This window comes from Choristoneura fumiferana, chromosome 21 (genome assembly GCF_025370935.1).
Source record: "Choristoneura fumiferana chromosome 21, NRCan_CFum_1, whole genome shotgun sequence".
Classification (NCBI taxonomy): Eukaryota; Metazoa; Arthropoda; class Insecta; order Lepidoptera; family Tortricidae; genus Choristoneura; species Choristoneura fumiferana.
Genome location: NC_133492.1, coordinates 18384802 through 18406833, shown reverse-complemented (window position 1 = coordinate 18406833; position 22032 = coordinate 18384802). Strand labels below are relative to the sequence as shown.

Below are 22032 nucleotides of genomic sequence, written 5' to 3'. Positions count from 1 at the left end.
GACAGCTCATAAAAAGTACGTCAGTTGATTGGTGGAGTCAACATCCCTATCCCGAGCCCGAGTTGTCAGTTGTAGAGAGAGGCGCCGTGCCTGCGGCGGGCGGCGCGTGCGCGGGCGCGTGGCGCGCGCTATTAGCCATCTCAATAATAGGCCTCTATTTCAGTTCCACTATGCGCGAGCGCGAGTGGTCGCGCTCCACGCGCCCGCGTATATTTAGCGGCGCGCGCTAATCGCGCTATAAATACCGGCAGCGGAACAGAAACAGCGCGGCACTTGCTATTATTTATTTACTGCGCGGAGCGCTATTTACAATATTTACATGAACAAAATATACAGAGCACCGGCGCGGGCCGGAAGCGGCCCCGGATGCGCCGTGCGGGGCTGCTCGCTGCGGGCTGCAGTCTCTTATGGTCCACTTCGTAACACACATGATCACTGTACACTGCTGCTCGAAAGTAGCACTCGTAAAGTAACTATAGTCTATGAGGTGAGGCAGCGCGCGGCGAGAAGCACGACGAGCGGCGCGGCGAGCGGCGCGGCGAGCGGCGAGCGGCGCGGCGCTCCCCCGCCCGGCACAGACTGGTCGCGCTGCATCGCCTCCATCTCACCCACGTCTGCGCAGGAAAACAAGTTCACGTGGTAACTACACACGACAGAACATCTACTATTGTTTGTTAACCAAATAGTTTAACCTGAATGTATCTGACAGTCTGGCACCTCCAGGATCTCGGCACCGCAACCGTAATATTAGATTGGCTTGTTCTCTCTTCAAAAATTATAGTGACGGTAGATGGGCACCTACCGGCACCTTTTTAATCGGTGATCGATCAGGAATAACAAAAAGCGATAAAGATGGTCATACTGAATAACTTTTCCCATGAGACCAATACGAGAATTGGAAAAAAAATCCCTTGTTTCATTCATTGAGTCTGGTGAGGTGTTGAGGTTTTCTATGAAACAGCTGATTTTTTTTACCCCGATTTTCGTATTGGTCCCATGGGGAAAAGTAGTTCAGTATGACCGTCCTTATCGCTTTTTGTTATTCCTGATCACCGATTAAAAATTTCTCTGTATTTGGGCCAAGTGTTGTCTTTCAGTAATAGACAAGATAAAGAAGTCTAAAGACGCGTAGAAAACACCAGACAGAGCCTACCGGCCTCTATATGAAAGAAATAGTAAAGAGAATAATTTACTTCTAAGTAGTAAGTAACATTTAAGGGAAAATTTGTCGTCACGTTTCTTAACTAACAGTGCACAAACTTAAGGTTTGCCCGAGAGCGAAAGAGCGCAGAATAGGTACCTATGTGTAGGCCTGTGGTATTGGCCGTAAATAGAATTTATCTACATCCATGTCATACATAAGTTCTCTATGCGCTCAAAAACCGTTGGCCAATGACCTGATTAGCATTAAACAATCGATTTTACTATGACAATTTTCTAGTTGTTTTATCTACACAAAAGCGGGTGAGTCGTACTTGTAGGTTGTATCTAAGTAAAAACGGGACCAGACTTGACATAATTGTGTCGCATGCAGTCGGTGATCAGCCCACATCGATATGGTGGCAGACCAAGAAGGAAATAACTTTCCGGCATCCGTTAAACCGGTGTGTGAGCCTCAGTGGATGCATGCGACAGTGTTGAACTCAGTTCCGTTTTTAACTTAGCAGTTTTTAACCGACTTCAAAAAAGGAGGAGGTTCTATGTTCCAATGTTTGTATTTTTTTTTATGTATGTTCGCCGATTACTCAGTCAATTGTGCACCGATTTTCAAAATCCTTTTTTATTCGTAAGGGTACTTTCTGAGGTGGTCCCATTGTCATCAAGTCAAGATCTGATGATGGGATCCTAGGGAAATCGAGGGCAAACCTCAAATTTTATAGGTACACCTATGGCGATTTTGGCATTTTTAGCATTGAAATAAGCATTTACATTAAAAAAGTATCATTTGGTAAACTGGATCGATGAAGAAGACCGTAGATGACCAATGGAACTCGTCAAAGCTAAGTAATGCTCGCTCGTCATGAGATAAACCGAAACGATCATGATTAATATACCTAGATAAGCGACTAAGAAGGAGCTTTAAGTTAATGATTCTTTCGAACTGATCTGATGCTGAAGCTGGAAGGTAGGCAACGGAACTCTGTTATAAAACAACGTACCTAAGCCGTGTTTGGGCTTAATGGAATCGTTGTGAGATTTTCTTTGGCTACGAATCACTAAAAAAGTGAGAAATAAAGAAAAAATTTAACAAAAAAGTAAAACCGAAGCACGAGCCAGCAGGAATGGAACAATAGTCGTCTACCTCACCTACATACTTTGGGTTTCAATCCATCCTGCTGGGTCGTGCTGAGTCACCGACTTCGAGCTAGTACGTACCTAGAAAAATATTTTCAAGCTTTTTGTAGTCGGTTCGATTTTCCGTATTTTTTTTTGTTTTTTGGAGTCGGTTTTACTTTTTTTTCCGAAGCATTTCACTTCTTGAGCGCAGAGCGCTATGTATCGCTCTTAGGATTGGCTAAAAGAATGTAGTCACCGTCATCGTGCAGCACGTGCAGCGTGAAGTGCACCTCCCCCTCCATGGGAGGCTCCCCCCCCGTGGGAGGCTCCCCCTCCGGCTGGGCGGACGCGCGGCACGTGTATCGTCCGGCGGCGCTCGGTGCCAGCGCGCCCAGCGCCAGCCGCGACGCCGCGCGCCCCGCCGCGCGCTCCGTGTCCATGGACACGCCGCCCTGCGCAAGATACGACATGTTCTTAGGGTGACGTTCACTTTCGATTGCAGATGATTTTTAAACCAAACGCCCCCCTCCCCCTTGATCCCTGAATAAGCAGTCATTGGCCTCTGTAGGTACTTGATTTATTATATAAACTAGCATGGTAGGTAAAATGCATAAGTAAGTACTGCAGTTCACGTAAAAGGAAATCAACAGAACACTCGATATTCCCTGTGCAACATACCACAGCAGCGGCTGATGGATTTTAATGGGCGTACTGCAGCTGCAGTGGACTTCAATGCGACAGTAGAGCGTATGTAGACCGAAATGATGACGAAACAGCTTGGTCTTGGAGGCGCCGCGAGGGAACGCTCACCTGCGGCAGCAGCGGCCGGTCGTCCTTGAGCCAGACGAGGCGCAGCGGCGCGGGGGCGGGGCCTGGGGCGGGGCGGTCGGGGGCGGGGGGCTCCACGCGCGCCGCGCACGCAAGAGCGGCCACGCCCCCCGCGCGCGCGCGCACCTCCCGCGGACCCTCCGCCCACACCTCCACGCGCGGCATCTCGCCCTCTGATGAACACCGCTCTAATTAATACGGCATTTCTGTGTCGAACACATCACCCAGGGTGGAACATTTGTGCTAATAATGTCATGTTGACATCTTATACCTTTGTCGGTGAAATGAATTATTAAAAGGTCCCACCTACTTGAGTGACATGAGTCAGTTTCCTCGCCTGTAGGTAGGTTGTCAAGGGCAGACCTCTTGAGGGAGGTTCGACCTTAAGGGAGGCCTAGTAGGTTACTCTTTGAGTAAAACAATAAGACGTTTTAACAATTTTTTAATTAAAAAATTGAACACATAAAATAACAGGCCTAGTTTGACAAAATTAAAAGTAAAAGTATTACGAGAATCTCAGGTAGTAAGTCCAAGCGATTTTAATGAGATGTCGGTTCTGATTATTCGGTCTCCCTGGCCTACACTTCCCTGGAGTCGGAGAGAAGAACCCGGAGCGAAGAGGCTGGCCACAGCAGGGGGGGCCTGGTCCAGCTGAGTGATCGTCGGTGCCGAGGTCAAAAGGGGCCTTAGGGCGGCAGGACGAGCAGCCTGGACAAGTGTTCCACGCCGGAACGATCAGGGTCTTGGACGAGCCAGGAAGGATGTGCAGTACCTACTCCGGAAGATAAGGCTGTCAGGGCTTAGTGTCAGGATAGGGCGTAAAGGAGCCGCCTGAGCCGTGAGAGTTGTAGCCGAACGGAGCTTTGAAAGTTGAGCCGTGCAGAGCGGAGAAAGCTGTAGCCGTACGGAGCTTGTAAGCCGTACGGAGGTGCCCAAGTCTGGGCGTATGGAGCTTTCGAGGGAGCTGTTTAGTGTAGTGTGAGCTGTTGAATGGTATTTTACAGCTGTGCTTCAGCTTTTAAGGGTGAGAATATTACAGTTAGAATTCCCCGGTCACAGCTGATCGACGACACCCCCTTGGTCGACAAAAACGGTCAAGGTGAGTTGGTTATAGATATATTTAGTCGTACAAACTCGTGTAGTAAATGAGTGTAATAAAATGCCTACTTTTATAAAATAAATAAGTAAATATTAAATACATATTATTACGTAAATAAATGAGTCAAGGGAAACTACGGTGGCGACCTCTAGAGTTCGTCCGCCATTCTGCTCAGAGATCCATTATTGAAGAAAGCGCCATCTAGCTTACACTGAGCTAACTAAGATGTCAGCGATTGCCTGTGTGCATCGTGACAAGGTACGTATGAAATTTAAACTCAAATTCCACCATATGATAATAATTTTATTTCCATCTCGCTCTTATAATACATGCATATCCTGTATCAAACTCATTCATCAATCATCAACCTTATTTCGAACTATCCCGTATCTCATTTATCCGCATCATCTCTCTCATTTCGTCTCTATCATACAATCACGTTTCGTTCCATCACCAGACTTACGTAAAATATTCACGTTTGTTTCAATTAACGTTACTGGAAAGTCTATAGCCCATCTCACACGTCGAAAAAACCAAAAACAATAGAGCACTCATTTATTTTATTACTGCTATGATGCTCTACCTAGCCTGTAATTAACTAAGTTGGTCTCCCCGGAAACATCAGCGGATCAGAAAGAATTAGTGCGACTAAATCTGAACTGGTCTTATGCAACTCGGTAAATGAGCACGTTTAAAACTCCAGTAGCGCTTTCATTTCATTTAGAAACTCGTTATTACCACCGAGTTAATAAAGTTCCTACTCAAAGTTTCGTGATCACAGTCATATGAGAACAACGTTATAATATAACTTATAAGTAGAATGACCTGGGACGGTAGAGTTGCCACATCGCACAAACCATAACTTGGGTAAATATGGTGCGCGAGGACGCGTTGCGAGAAATGTATTTCTCATGAACCAATAGAAACGCTTCATTTACCTCCGCGCTCAGCTCAACGGTTTCCACTAGAGCTGTGCTGTGCGAGGATAGGTAAATTAAGCGATTTTATTTGCCGACGATACTAATGCTATTATTTCTGCAAACAATATGTCCGAGCTAGTTGAGCTGACGAGTAATGCAATTTTGGCTTTTGGTTCTGCATCAATCATTTGCATCTAAATACGAATAAAACCCAAATTATGTTATTTAAAGTTAATCATGATAGAACCGACAAGCTTGATGTTGTTATAAATAATGTACGGTTGGATGTTTGATAGTTCAAGTTTCTTGGTGTGCGTATTGATGCGGGTCTGAATTGGAAGGATGAGCTGAATGCCATTGAGAACTTTATTTGTTCGGCTTGTTATGCTATGAGAAGCCTTAGGGAGAAACTTAACATAGAACAACTCGTATACTATGCCTTAGTGGAATCAAAACTGAGGCATAGTATCAAGCTCTGAGGAAATAGTTTTAAGTACATATAAACAGGGCTTTGGTTGCTCAGAAAAGGGCAATACGTACTATTTTACGCATTCCTCAATGGGTCTCTTGTAGGAACATTTCCTGAAGTTGGGTTTGTTGACGGTTCCTTGCTTGTATGTGCTTGTGCTTCTGAATGATTTTGTAAAAAAATATCTTAAATTATGAGTCTCTGGAAGACCAGAAGTTGCGCCTACAAACGCGTACTAAAGACATAACGCATAGTTTTCTACCAAAGCTTAAAGTGGCACAGCACAGTACTAAATACCAAGCTATTAAGATTTTTAATAAGCTTCCCTCAGACTTGAAGACTTTATAACTGACTATAGGGTATTTAACAAAAAGTTGAAGGCATTTATATTAAGAAAATGTTTTTATAGTTTGGAAGAGATTTTTGAGTGGGATAGTTGTATAAGATAATTTTAAATGACATTAATTCATCTTAATGCAATAAAAGGTATTGATAATTTAATGTAATGTTTTGATTATATAATGAAATGCATTTTTTTTAATAATTATAAGTAATTTTTATTCTTAACTTTCAATAATTTTATGTTCAAAGACAATGCTATGTATTGTTTCTGAATAAATAAATAAATATTGGTTCATGCATGACAAACAAATACGTCACAACACATCTTTGGTGGAAATGCAGCCTGAATGCATTGCGCTGGTATTCTCGCTCTAGTTGATTAATTATGGTGATAGTCGAGAGCGTTCAGGGTGTGGGGGGTGAGGGGGGAGGGGGCAGTTCACCTGTGACGGTCAGGTTGTATATCTGGCTGAGCTTGGGGTCCGTGTTGAGCTGGCACTCGTAGCGGCCGGCGTCGGCGGCGCGCAGCCCGCGCAGCCGCAGCGTGTGCGTGGCGCCCCCCGGCGGCCCCCCGGCGCCCCCCGGCGGCCCCCCGGCGCCCCCCGGCGGCCCCCCGGCGCCCCCCGGCCCCCCGCCACCGCCGCCGCCGCCACGCGCGGGTCCGCGCTGAACACCGCGCCCGCGTGAGCCAGGATCTGCAGGTCGCGACCCGCACCCACGACACCTGCACACACACATACATACGAGTACACTACACTGCACACGAATCCAACAAACAGCGTCGAAGACTAACAGTTGGATTGACTGTTTTTCCATTAGCCGGCCCGGCAACGGCACGGCACCGGTATGACCGTGCACCGACACTGGCGGCGGGCCTTCGTTTTTCTACTGCGCCGGTGTCGATGCCGGTTTTGCGCCCGGTTAGTGGTTAGTACAGTACAGATGCATCGGTGCCGGTGCTGGGGCGGCTAATGGAAAAACGCCCATTCTCTGTTCTGTAAGGCCTCGAACTGGACCACAGAGGCAGCGAGCAGGGCTCATTGCGTGTCCAGCCAAGTAACGCTAATCGGCGAGGATCTCGGCAGCCCCAACGTCTAGTCCGCAGCCTTACAGACATTTAACAGGGGATTTTTCACTACGGGACTTTAAGTCCTCGTAAATAGATACTGATGTGCTGACATGCAAAGAATGCCTCAGATCAAAGTGATCTGGCTGAGTAAAGAGATCATAGGCTAACGAGACTTTTACATAAATAGTACAGCATACGGCTCATGACAAAGCGAGGTTACCGAGCCCGAACTGGGCTAACAACGCCGCGTGAAACTGCTCGAGGCGACACGAGGAGCTCGTAAAGCGTCCCCGCTCGCCATGTGCCCCTCGACACTCGTTAATGGCGCCGAACCAGCGCCCGCGCGGCGGCGGACTCCGAACCTTAGCTCATTTGCTACATTTGAATTTGCGAGGCGCGAGTCATATCGAGGGCGCGTCAGTATCGGCCTAAATATCTTTGGAGTTCGTTCCCTAGCTCGCACACGATCTATCACGACGCGTAATGAGAGGCGTCGTTACGCGATCGCTAGAGAACATCAAAGCTCGTTTAAAGCGTTGTTGTGCGTAAATCAAACGGTGCGCGGGCGCCGCGAGCAGATGCCGCGTGATTAGTATTTGTCGAGATGCCTGGAGCAGGGGCAGGGCGCTCTTCCGGGAAGCGGCTAAAAGCGGCGCGCGCGCCCGCTGACAGCCAAGGTCACGAGTTCGCAGATTTACGCGACAACAGAGAACAACGCGCAACTTTCAATCTAAATAAGGTAATTGAGTTAACAATGTAATGTTTTTAAAATTACTTCGATGTTTCGGCCTCATTACAGCGGCCGTGGTTGCGAGTCTATACAATACCCGTGACTCAGACTAGTTTATAACAATATTTTTTATATATTTTTTTCATAGTCTAAATAATACCTATACCAGACGACTGTAGGAACACCTACTTAGATCAAAACTTGTGAAACAGCATTTCCACCGTCGAGTCTGTACAGACAGGGCGTTATCATTTAACTCCCTATAAGCTGTTACATATCATAGTTCACTGAAACTGTGTCCTCAACTTAGTAACTTTCCATTAAAGGAGAGCGGTCCGGGCAACCTTACTTTGGACATGGCATAGTGGATGGATTGTAGCTGTCGCGTGGTGCCCCGCGGTTCCCACGCGGCCGCGTTATTTCGGGCGCATCGACTGTTTACGATTTTATTATTTCAGGTCCACTCGAGATCATTCGTTTATTCGGAGCGACGCCCATCGGCGTGACTAATGCATAGATTCCGCTCCCACCGCCGCGGTAGTTGCGACGACAGTATGCCGTTTTATTTGAAATTCGACAGGAAAATAATACTGATGTTGCTAAGAAATTTTAAGTGTTCACATGCGTTACATTCTTGGCACTTCAGATTACTGAAGAGCTTCACAGCGCCCTTGACGCCGCATGGGACATTTTACGATAATATCGTTCATTACAATGCTGTCATTTTGGACTAACCTTTGTTAAACCCTGATGTTCCTTAGTATTGAGATCAGTTTGGAAGGATTAATTTTAGAACACATTACAATACAACTTGTGTTTTATTTGCTTTAGGGAAGATGGTGGTCGTTCGACTCCAATGGGTTTCGGTGGAGGAAAGCTAAAAAGCTAGGGAGGCTAAAAGTAGAGATGCTAGAGATGCTGGAAAGTTGTAACGCGCAGACGATCGCGGTCACATTTGTTTAGGGTGCGTTTCAACTAGAGATGTGCACGGATATGTTGCGAGGAAATTGTGATTGTCATGACATGAATAAATATAGGATCGCTTCATTTAGCTATCTTCGTACAGCACTGCTCTAGTAGAAACAGTTGAGCGGAGCGAGGAAGCATTTCTTTTGGTTCATGAGAAACGCATTCCTCGATCGGTCGAGTTATCGAGCATTGTTAGTGTAACGTAGTGTGGTGCTGACCGTCCTGTCCCCGATGTTGTCGACGCGGCAGACGAGCGTGACGTCGCCGCCAGCGGGCGCCCGCAGCGCGCGGCGCGTCGGCAGGAACACCGGGCCCGCGCGCGCAGACACCACCTCGCCGCAGCCCACGCCTGCAACCAACAAACGACACCTCACCACCTGACTGCAACCTAGCGGTACAGCGCTGGCTCTAACCCTTCATACATAGATATAATCTTTATTCTTCATAACAAAGACATGGCTTAGTAACTAAAGAGTAATAAAACTAACAATTCAGCACTTAAAATTATGCCCGAAACAAGGTACTAACGATACATAAATTAAGTAATAATTAAACAGATCAGACTCATAAATGAGAAGCCATGTGATGCACTGAAGAACAGGCGCTGGCTCAGCATTGTGCTGCGGTAAGCCGCAGCGCTGGTATTCTGCCAGTACCCGTAGGTACAGTAAGGAGGCCGACCAACGTGGTAAACTCAGCGCAATCTCGTCATCAAATGAGTTTTATTATTCAGTGGGATCCTAAAGTAGCAAAATGTATGAACCCTGGAATAATTTTAAATGACAAAAAAATGAGGGGGGGGGGGTTCAGAACACTTCAAGATAAGAGTCTCTGGAGAGACAATAAGTGTAATCTGAGCTTAATACGAAAGTTGGATTTTGACTCAATGTTTCGGAGTGGTGGGGGGATATTGTTCCAGCAGTTGATCAAAGTAGAGCAAGATTGTCTACCCCGCTGTGGCGCCCCTTGCTATCTGGTGCCTAGAGGGACCATACCTCTTGCTCTATGCCTTTTATGCCTTTGTTGTAGCGGTGCTTCGGGCCAAGCACTGTTTAGGGCTACTGTGAAACTTGTAAATCGAAGTTCGTATCGCACCGTCCCTTTCACTCGCATATTAAATGACTTGAGCGTCAGCGGGACGGCAACGTACGAAGTTCGAGGTTTGCACTTCGTAGGATAGGGCCTGACTCGATTTGCGACAAGGAAAGTCTTCTAAGTAGACATACACACGAGCCACAGACGTCACGGATACACTTGGTCTTATGCGTATTAGAATGGACTTATGGGCTATCTGTCTGACTGAATGTATTGGACCATTTCCGTTTCACCACCATACGACAAGGTGTTGTAGAATAGAATAGAATATAATTGATTTATCTGGTGTTAAAAAAGTTTGTTCCATCAGCCAAACACCAAGTAGACCACTTCTATCAATTTTTAATCAAGTTCCTATGAAATGAATATGTCGCTAACACCTCTATTGGCACTATTCTTTTATTACATGAAAATGATTATGAGCTTTAGGGTGGTAGACCACATATTTGGCTGATGGTAATGAAATCTTTATCTAAATATAACAGTAGTTAACAAAGCACCAAAATGGATGCCACTCAGCAAATGCCGATGTCTGAATTTCTTCAGTCATGGCGCTGGTTTTCAGGGCAACCAAGGATACAACGGAATAATTATAAAGCTAGACCGAACTAAACATGTGGAGAGAGATGTCACAGGTAAATTAACAGCGCAACAAAATAGTAGCAACTAGGCATTATACAGATCAATCAGGGTACCAACTTCACGGAACGTCATACAAAGTGCAAGATTTGCGTGAATAAGGTGAATGAGTGCCTAAAACTCAGTGGGTGCCCACGTCGGCTTACGTATTGGAAATTTGAAGGATTTGTTGTGAACAACTACGCCAAAACATGACTTTACCTTATAAAATGCGGACAGTTAATAAATACGCTGTTACTATTACGGAATCAGCGAGCCTTTTGCCTATTAGTATTTCTATACTGAATCTGACTCTGATCTGACTAAGTCTCTACTTTGAGTAGTATTTCTATACTGAAGTATAAAGTTAAGTCATACCATCTCGAAACATTAATAAACTCAAGGCATTCAATGTATGTACCTAATGAGTACACTTGGCATTGAACCAGTGAAGTGTAATTGCATTTTATATTGCCGGTGAACTTGACCTTAATCCCGTCAATAATTCAGTCCGGTCCGTAATCCCGGAGAGTAACGAGTGCATCGCGCCACCCGCTGAACGAGCGCGACTCCTGCTGCACGTGCGGTGCTCTACTTTACTTTATGGTTCCAGCGAAACCGCGTGTTGCGACTTCTGCCTGACACGCCATTACGGCGGCATTGGCTCTTGGCAGCGGATCAGTCGCGGGCGTCAATCCGCCCGCGCGCCGCTCGCGACGTGATTGACAACAAATCATAACGAAACTCAAACGAACTTGCGCGATGCCTAGTTTCTATCGAATGCACCGTCGTGACGGACGAGCTTGATGCGCTAATTGCTTATTGTATGCCCAGTGATTGAACTCTGATAATGCTCCTGGATATTATTGTTCATCGACAGGATTAAAACATCTTTGCCGAATTTCAAAGTTGTGTAGATGTTTGTACGAGCGCGCGCGTTCCTAGAAGCGACCTCCGTGGCGCCGGCGCTATGCATTCCTGCGTCCATCATAAACACACGTATAAATACATCGTGCAACATAGTGGCCGCGCGCTGCAGCGTCACGCGGTGGTCCCGCACGTGGCGCGTCACGCGGTGATTCAAGCGGACGCAGGATGCGGGCTCCCCCCTCCCCCCTCCCCCTGTTTCCGCGCGAAACACCAAAATCTCGCGCGGCGCTAATAATACGAGCGCCGCTCATTGAAGGTATTGGCAGCGGCCGCGGCACGCGCTGCGCGACCCACATCGCTGCCGGTATAAAAATAATCACGCTTTCGCACTCTACGCCGGATTTGCCAGGAAACACATTAATAATACCTACACTCTAGAAATACGTTCCGCGCCATTTTTTTGAAGAGGTTCCTGACCTATGCTTTTAATAGTTTCGGTTTCATTGAGTTGTGAATTTTCAATGATGGCGTTATGTAAATGTCGGGCGGAATATGGGCGGGCGGCCGCAGATCAGGCGGCAGAGTACAAACGCCATCAAAGCGACGGGCGGCTTCGGCGCTGCGCAATCATTTGTAGAACGTTAAAAGCCGGGTAACAGCTGTTTATAAGTATGCTCCCGAATTAGAAACTAATTTACCGCATTGTGACGACGGCCGGCGCCGCGCACGTGGCCTGTTGCCGCGCGGCCGCGGACAGCGCCGTCACTGTCAGCACGGATACCGTTGTCTTACGGGCTTCACCCGCGCCCCGAACTAGAGCGGGATTAACTAGCTCCGTCGTCGCCTGTCACTGCGTCCGAAAAAAGCCACTCGCAGCAGCCCCATGCTGAACTGACGCGCGTATAACGTGCTCTCAACGATAACAATAGAATTAACTAACAGATTCTTTGGTATTTATGATAATATAACTCCAGTCGCGGAGCAGCCGCGCCGCGGGCGACCGCCACCCGCCTTCCATTATTCACCTGCGCATAATAAAGTCCGGAGCCCCTTTCTTCAAAAATCACAGCATAACAATATTCTATTCGCAGCAGGTCGTATACTACACGTGACGCGTTAGATCGGCTGAGGCGTTACACAAATTGGTGCAGCTGGCGAGCGATCGCGCTTTTGGTCACAGATTGATGGGGGTTCGTCGACCTCTCTCGAGGACATGTGGTGTCGTTCCAGCGCCGCCCACGGCATGCGCAGCTACAGCGTGGAGGCTGCGTGCGCGCGGCGTGTCCGCAGCGTAGAGCGCCGTACTATCGCGCTGACTCACGAGGAATCCGAACAATGTCGTTTCCGTTTCTTAGTCACAAATCTAGCCGTTTATGTTGCCAACGTGCTACACATTCCAAGATCCTCTTCCAATTCCAAGATCTGAATTTTGTTGCATGGCCCCACTATAACTACTATGCTATAAAATTCACTGTCACTCTGACTATCATTCTGCGGCTGAACAAAGCACACTATTGTCATAAGAGACGGGAACTCGACCCGCGATGCGGGCGGAGCTCGGCTGGTGCAAAACCTTACAATAATTTTAATGTTACGTAATTTAATATTCAAAATTTTAGGGCGACCTCACGTAGAGTCAATTGTTTTATATAGACAAACAAAGTTTATTTATTTAGCGTTAGATCTAAACTAATGTGACAAGAACAACGTAGATATAGTTTAGATATAGTTAGTGTTTAGTATTGTAACTAAGGGACCCCATACATCCCTGTATTTCTTTTATGATTATTTTTTGTATTTTTTTTTTCTTTAATTGTATAATATAGTTTTTAAGTATTTTATTTGTAATTATATTTTTATGAAAAAATGACTTTCTGCCAAGTTTCTTGCGGCGCATTCTTCTTGGCAATGATGGTCTTTCCGAAAGCGCTGGTAGTTTAAAAAAATGACGTGTAAAAGTGCCCATTGCGGCCTATTTACTGAATAAATCATTTGAATTTGAATATGAATTTATACGTTATATAGTCATATTATGTTTAACTTTTTTTTGTGAAATAAATAGGTATGACGTATTTTGTTTCATAGTAGAGTAGTAGGCTAGTGCCACCACTAGACTAGTGGTTGACCTATGAGCTCTCACATGAGACCTTCGAAGACAGTTTTAGACAAAATCGTAATTCGTTGATTAGGTAGCCACTAGCCAGCCCCCCAAGTGTAGATACTATCCCAGATGCCACTCCAGGACATTCTCCGTGTTAGTGATACGGGCTGGGTAGTCGTTGGTTCTTCTAATTCTTCCGCAATATTTCAGCAGGTGGTTGGTTTAGTTTGACCATGTTTGACTGAACACCCCTTTAAATATTTTTAGGGACTTTTCAATCGTGGTTAACGCTCTGGGTCGTTTCTTGTGCAAAGGTCGTCGATGTTGAAAGTGAACCGTGTCGGAGACGCGACTTGAATCAAAAATTATACTGAAAAACTTTATAAGGGTGTGTCAACGTTATCATTGCTGAAATATTTCGAATGCATTTTGAGACACCTTCTAATGTTGTGTGATGTGTGATCGGGTGCAGTGCGCGAGCGCGGGATTGCGGGCCGCTGTTTTATCGTCGCATGCACATCTGGCGCCCCCCCCCCCCGCGCGGCTTTCATTTATGCACTCATTTAATTATCTTCGTTTTTCCCGCTCAGATTTAGTGCGGCAGCTCTTTTTGGTGACGCATTCCGTTCATTATTATAGCTTATTTATGCAAATTGGCGGAATTACTCATAATCATGAAATCACGTACAATAGTGACTTATGTCTTTTTTTGAGAATAAATGTATTTAATTAAACACAATCATCAGAAATAGTAAAGGATGGAAATGTTATGTTGTGTTTTCCCTTTTAAAAGTGATGTCACCGTTTTTTTAAATTTTCATTCTGCTATTGCACTCAGTTTTATTTAATTCTTTTATGCAGGTCTATACCTATTTACAACTCTTTCTCAGATCGCAAGTACATAAAATGTGTATGTATGATATTGTTCTACCGCCACGTGCGATATGTATGTGGTCGTGTCCCCACCCCAGGTACCGACTACCGACCGACGAGCGCCGGCAGCGCGGCCAGCAGCAGCAGCCGGCACGCGGTCATCGCGCCGCACGCGCAGCCGCCGCCCTCAGTCCGGCGCCATCGCCGTAAGCCGTTCAAATAAAGCTTCCTGCAACAAACAAATAAAAGAAGATCTTAAGCTGTCCTGACGTGCGGTTTGGTATGACCATTCTCAGAGGATCGGGTTTTTGTTGAAGAAGAATATCCTGATGAAACGATTATTGTAGAAGCCTGCAGCAAATCGATGGTGTGTTTCCAATTTGCAGAGTCGGACTGGATCGAAGGGTGGTTCCCCACGATCCCGGGTCCCGAGACTGGATGTCGCAAGAGCTGAGACCTAGCCTGCGCGGGTCACCTATACGCCGGCTGGGGCCTGCCAGCCCAACGCCATGACTATAATGGCCAGGCCGACGCTGCCAACTCGCAGGGCCCGCGTCGGAACTGCATCCCAAACCATCTCATTCTGTGAGGAGGTCTGTGCTAAATACAAAGCTAAAATCCTAGCTTGACGATTTAAACACAAAGCTTTATTTATTCAACTTGTCAAAAGTGATTAATATCTTTACAATATTGATCATGATCACTTATTCATTTTGCTCCGCCTGCTCCCAACCAAAGATTAACATCATGGAGGCGTGACTTGCGTCATAAATAACATTTAACTGACCTATTCTTATTTCTATAAATTAATTTAAAGTTAACAAACTCTAATTGGTGTGGCGGTCAGGCGCAGCGGAGAACAATAAATACACGCGGGATGACGCGCGCTGCGGCCGGGTGATTAGCGCCCCGCGGCGCGCGCGCAGCCGGCGGCCCGGCCGGGGGGGGGGGGGGGCGGAGCGGCGGCACTTACTAGCTTTCTTGCTGACGGTACTTGACTGTACCTACTATAGACCGATTTGAATCCATTTCTCTATGATATTCTTTTTCGTGCATATTAGGCTCTACATTAACTAATGCTTATCGAGTGACGTCAAAAGTCACAATGACAAAGTTCTGTGGTGGGTTATAAAGGATGAAGTTACTTGACCGAAGTTGAATTTTCTAACAATCTACGAACCAAATTAATTGTTTACCAGTTGTCTTGCCACTGCCACTGCCACTGCCACTATGAGACGCGGAGTGGGAAAGCAAAATAATTGTTACTTATCGACTCCTGTGAATCTTGATATAATACATTTTGTAGATTCTCAAAAATTCATCAACATGACTATTCTATCTATAACATTGTTCTATCCAAGCTTCTTCGAGTATCCTTCATTTTAGGGGATCGAGGCATAGGTATGGGGCAGAAGCATTAGAACTGCTATACTCGTAGGCCCAATAATGTCGATGATGGATGATACTCTATCGCTATAGAGAGTAGAGAATAGAGTTCACATAATTTTGATCACTTTGACCGCTTTCACTGATCAGATGTTGCCTGAATCACTGTCACATATAGTCACTAAAATCCTACTGTAACGTACGTACTTACGTACCTATGAATACCGAACTTGTTTAAAATTCTCAGTAAGTGAAAAATGGTTTCCTGAAAGTGTAATCGTAGCGTGGTGTGGGAGCGCGCGGCACATGGCCCGGCCGCCGCCCGCCGCCCGCGCCATCTGCGCTGCGTGCTGCGGGCGGCGGGCCGCGGCTGCGTGCGACCCGCCACTTCACACTCCGTGCTGACTCACAACAAAGATACCCTTCTGTTCTATTTGATAAAAATATACTGAGCGGCAAAAAATCTGGCCCTCAAATGTATGCAATAGTAGGTAATTTTGTATGTAGAGTGGGCCACATTTTGTGCCGCTGAGTATGTTTTTTTTTTGCCTATATTTTTGTTTTAGCCTGCCCTTCATTCATCCTACAGAAGACTGACACACCTTTGAGTTCTTCGGATATTTTTTTCACTTGATTGACTTGTTAGACGTAAGATCCAAAAGATACACATTTTTATCGTCATCATCATATCAGCAGTAGGACGTCCACTGTTGGACATAGACCTCCCTTGGAACTGGCGATAGTACTAAATAAATAAAACTACAAATCAACTGGCAATTGAGTGGACATAAAGCTCGTAGAGCCGATGACCCACCAAGGCAATATGAGTAGGTATTGAACTCTTAGAGCTGGTTTTCAATTGGGGGACCAGTAATGCTCGACCCTATACTGCTCAGCCATCACTGTACGACCTGATAATACGAACTCATTTTGGATTAGAATTATCAAGTCGTACAATATTAGGTCGTGCATTATTAGGGTGTCCAAATTTTTGCTCGGCCTGTTAATGCTCGACCTGTTACTGTACGTCGTTATAATCGGAATCCAATCGAATCGAATGACCATAGATTTGTGTTAGGTTGTGTTAGGTCCAATTGTGACCACAGTGTGCGAGCCGAGCGAGCGTAGCGAGCGTGCCGCGGCAGCGGCCGGCGAAGCGCCAGGACCAAATTAAGTTATTTTCTACTAAATTTATTAATATTCGGTGTACACGAAAAACATGATCAATCGTGCGAATCGATTGCTTGCTGTCAAAAGTGTGCTCCGATTATTAGGTCGTACAAAATCAGGTTGTCCAATAGCACCTTGAACATTATCGGTACAAGGTGATAAAGCTCGACCCGTATTCCAAGTGACATGTGATTGAATTATCAGGTCGTACAAAATCGGTCGAGCATTGTCCAGGTCGTACAATAACTACACCCTTCAATTGTCAGATGTCAGGCCCGGATTTTAATCGGTTGTTCCAGTGGCAGAACACTTTATATGAAGCTATTCACGCTTGCCCGACACCAATTTGCTATAGAAATGACCCACACAACACAAAACGGACCCGACACCCGACAAGTAGGAACGGGTTCTTGTTGTATCTCCGATTTGGGTATGATTATAATATATTGCCGATTGTAAGACGTGGCCGATGAGCGAGCTCCTTCGCTCTCAGCGCGGAAGCCTGAAGCCGGTTGCGGATGTGCCGATGCCGATGCGATGGCAGCTCGGCGAGCTATATTCGTCGCGTCACGACTCACGGCTCACGGCGGCTTCCCCGCGACACCGGCCGCACTATACCTACCTTCCCGGGGTATTTAAAACAAACACGACACACGCTCCGAATAGAATCGAAGCTTCCCATTAAAACAAATAGGTTAAAGTCAGAAGCAGGTGCCAAGGTATGGACAGTCAAATAAGCAGCGGAACAAACCGTTTATTCGATTATGGAGAGTAAAGACGGTGCGGATGTGGACTCAAACTATACTATACTACTACTATACTATACTATACTATACTATACTATACTATACTATACCATACCATACCATACTATACTATACTATACCATACCATATATACTATACTATACTATACTATACTATACTATACTATACTAACTATACTATACTATACTATACTATACTATACTATACTATACTATACTATACTATACTATACTATACTATACTATACTATACTATACTATACTATACTATACTATACTATACTATACTAATATACTATAGTGTCCTGTGTTTCACGAAAACTTGAATCTAACAACGGATCATTCAGTAAGTACAGAAGGAACCACTCGCAACAGTTTAATAGAACTTTTTTGTTTAGTTCCGCTTCCGTTAACAGAAGTGTTACTAATATAATTTGTGCAAAAATCCCAATAGTGCCATTAAAGATTCTGGCGAAATAGGTACTGCGAATCAAAGTCAAAGTCAAAATATCTTTATTCAATTTAGGCTATAACAAGCACTTATGAATGTCAAAAAAAATCTACCACCGGTTCGGAAAAACCTCCGTTGAGAAGAATCCGGCAAGAAACTCAACGAGGTATATTTTTTTAAACAGATTTACAATATTATTAAATGATATGTATACATCACAAGTATTTAAGTAATAATAATCCGAAGAGTTACCTAGCCCTGATTCAACCCGGCATGAAGAAAACTCTAATAATAAAACGTGAACTTGTTGTGTTCTTTAGCATTCCTCGCCGCAGCAGCTGGAGCATTCCGACTATGTGTCAGGAGCAAATCGACGCACGCGCATAAAGGTAAAGCAAGTCGTACCGCGCGCAGCGAGACCTACAAGTAAAACAGAGTTCCGCGGAATGCGCCGCGCCCGGCACGAGGCGCGAGAAGCAACGCTCCTGCCGTAGCCACCATGATGTTTACATTCCATAGGTACCTAGTATCTATTGGCGTCTGTCTATTGCTATCAACACGAGTTCGCTGCAGGCGCTTTATTTTTGACTGAAGTACCAATAAACTTACTTGAAATCGTGGAAAATTTAGTATTTACTCACTGGAGTGCATAAATCATTCATATCACTGAATATTTGTGGTTGAAATGCTCGGTGGATGCAGTTACAAAATAGATACTACCTTATATTATTTGTACAAATATAAGTGCCATTAATGATGTTATGTTTAAAAAGTTCGTTACTTGTTAAATTCTGTAAAAGTAACTCATTGTAAATAGGCCTGATTACTCACTGAGGTAGCGCTTTAGCCGTGCAACGTGCAACGTGCAACGTGCAACCCGTCTATTTTGATATTTTGCGCATTTGTGAGAAAACTGAACTCGATTGTTTATATTTGATCGACTGTTAATTGAACGAAAATATTGTATTCGGCTCAGTTTGTCTTTTACAATGCACGTGCTCGGAAAGTGCCTCTTGACGTGGGTCAACATATCCATAGAAAATTAGTGATTCCTGCACGCATCCACAAGTGTGCCGTAAAGTTGTATGGATTTTACTTACCGCACTTGTGCGGTAAAGTAACTTTTTAAATTGCCAAATTATGTCCAAACTATTGTTAAAAAATAAGTCTAAAGAGTCGTTATAGTTAGGCTTTGAACAAACAAGAAAACGTTTGATGCAACCAACTGAATATTTACTGATAAGATAATACAGATTAATCGCGACAGAAAAGAGAACGTTAATTATTTTTTTCATGTAAACTCGTATTTTAATTCCGTCTAAAGTTATGAAAAAAAAGGAAATAAATTCTTGAGTCCAATTCGGACCGTGCGACGTCAAGCGCGCGCACTCGAAAGTTAACCAATGAGCTTCCAGTGCGCGCGCACGACGTAGCACGAACTAATCATGGTTACCCGTTCGCGCCTGTCATGAAACCCCGCCAAAGTAATGTCCATAAGTTCAGTCCGGTTAATTAATTTTTGATGAGTAAATTAAAATGAAGAGTTTAAATGATGAATTTATATCTGACTTTACGCCGCCTTACGTCCTTCACAAAGTACATATTATTGTCAGTGACAAACTCAACGCTGAACAAAATACGTGAACTATAATATACATAACTAAGTTAATAAACATCTTAAATTGATAGAATAATCTACTTCTACACACATGGATATTATAACATCTACCGGTATGTCTTATTCTTATTTATTTGCTTTTATCTATTAGAATTAGTGAACCAATTTTGATTAATTTACAGTTCCAAAGCTAAAAAATCTCGGATTTACGGTAACTTTTTGTTAACAGCTGGTAGATTAGATACATAATACATATACTTGATGATAATTAACTATTACACGGATTTATTCACGGGTTGCACTGATATTTAGCATTATAGGAGCGTGCAGGAGATAAGGACTAGCCAATATAAGTGTGGAAAATGTCAAGCAAAAAGGGCTAATAATTAATCATAAAAAATCACGATACTAAAACAAACAAAGTCTCCTTTACCTATCATTAGTAGCTGTAGCTGTTCTAATCTTCTGAGTCAATGATCGTTATGAAAGATGGTTTAATAAAGTGTATACGTTAACGATTTTGGTTTGGCGTGCATATCGGTATGTATATCTACTGCCTGATACGGTAGTAAAAGGAGTATGGCAAATAAATGATGTAGTCACTGCCTCGATTTTTTTCCTCGCTTAATGCATTGTAAAACGTTGTATGATATACGTGTCAAAAGTAGGAAATTCCCAACTCGTGCCGGCTCAAAACACTCGCTTCGCTCGTGTTTCAAGTTCTCCGCCACTCGTTGGGAATTGCCTACTTTCCGCACTTGTATCATAAATAACTATTATGTCACTGCCAACGCCCAAAACTGTTGTGTGTACATACATAGAGTCATTTTATAATGGGTATGATTTTATTGATCAGATCACCTAATAAATGCGTTTTTGGTGACCTAATAAATAATATTTGTTCCTAAAATAGTAGATCTGTCACCTAAATTTAATCACCATATAATATTAAACCGGTTACCTAAATATTATCTAAAAATGACTCAGAAATAATATTGATCATCAAATTATAATTGAACTGAAATTTGACGATAATGATATACAATGAATGAAATAATAATTATAATATCTTCTTACAAATTACACCAATTGACCCAGCCCCAAACTAAGCAAAGTTTGTTCTAAGTATATGTGTGCTAAACAACGGCTAGATAGACATACATACATAAACCTATACTCTATAATTAAATACATACAAACATCCAAGACTCAAGTACCTACTACAAAAATTTATACTCGTCATACAAGTATTAGCAAAAAATGTTCGGTTCTGGCACTTCGCCGGCCGCTGCCGCGGCTCGTTCGCTTTGCTCGCTCGGCTCGCGCACTGAGGGTCGCAGTTTTACCTAACACTCCTCCTCGCTTCGCTCGTCGTCGTACCTAACCAAACCTGCCTTAGTAGAATAGGTAGAAGCGTCGAATTAAGGAACGATCTCTATTCATTAGGTGACAGATCTATTATTTTGGTGATCGAATTTTGATGATCAAACTATAATTTAGGATACAGGTGTACTAATCTGATGACTCATACTTAGAGACAGATTTGATTAATTTGATGACTAATATATTTCTTAGGGATAGATATAATATTTAGGTATCGCAGTTTAGTGACAAATCTAATAAATTTAAGTGTCAGGAAATATAGTTTCCTTTTATAATGATCCCTGTCGCGCGCCATATTTGCTCTAATACATATGTAGAGTGCTGCTGAAAAGACGATTCAGTAATGTATTTTTTACGAAGGTTTACGTACTGTCACAGGAGTCAACGTAGTCACCCTTTGTAGTTTATTACCGCCAATCTATGTCAACAAACTTTTGGCGGCTCGCGATTAGGAAATACCGAGCCCAACGAACAAATTGACATGATCCTCATGCGAGGTGCCAAAATGCCGACAATAACTGAAATTAGAACGGAGTCAAGGTGTTAAGAAATATGTACCTGTTGCTAGAGTTTCCGATCGTGATCGTAAGATACCAATCCTACAGCGCAGCGGCAGAATTCACTGCACGACACGACACTTAGGAATAAATCCGTAGAAGCAAAACAAACGTTCTGTAGCACGGAAAAGTTCGTAGTAGCTTCGTGGAGCGGCGCGCGCGCATGCACCGCGGGTAAGCTCTGGCGCGGGACTGGCTTCACCGACCGGCTGGCTGCGCGCGCCGCTACGCGCTGCTGCTACGGGCCGCCTACGCCGCGTCAACAACATTTACAGGCTACGCTACACAACACAATACACTGACCGTACCACCCTTCCGTAACACCCTGAATCCTGATTGCTAGTATAGTCAGCAGCACTAGTAGATGAGCGGTTGTGGTGCTCATAATGACTCTCTTACCTTGGCAGTAGAGTCGTGTGTAGATCATTTTTAGCACCATAA

At 44.4% G+C, this 22032-nt stretch overlaps 1 long non-coding RNA gene and 1 pseudogene across 1 annotated transcript; one reads left to right on the top strand and one right to left on the bottom strand.

Annotated features, from left to right (window-relative positions):
• Positions 1-269: 269 nt before the first annotated feature.
• On the bottom strand, positions 270-21774 carry LOC141439619 (uncharacterized; annotated as a pseudogene).
• LOC141439620 (uncharacterized) lies at positions 6898-8842 on the top strand. Its single transcript, XR_012452617.1, has 2 exons — positions 6898-7743; positions 8193-8842. It is a non-coding gene; the product is annotated as an uncharacterized lncRNA (long non-coding RNA).
• Positions 21775-22032: the final 258 nt, after the last annotated feature.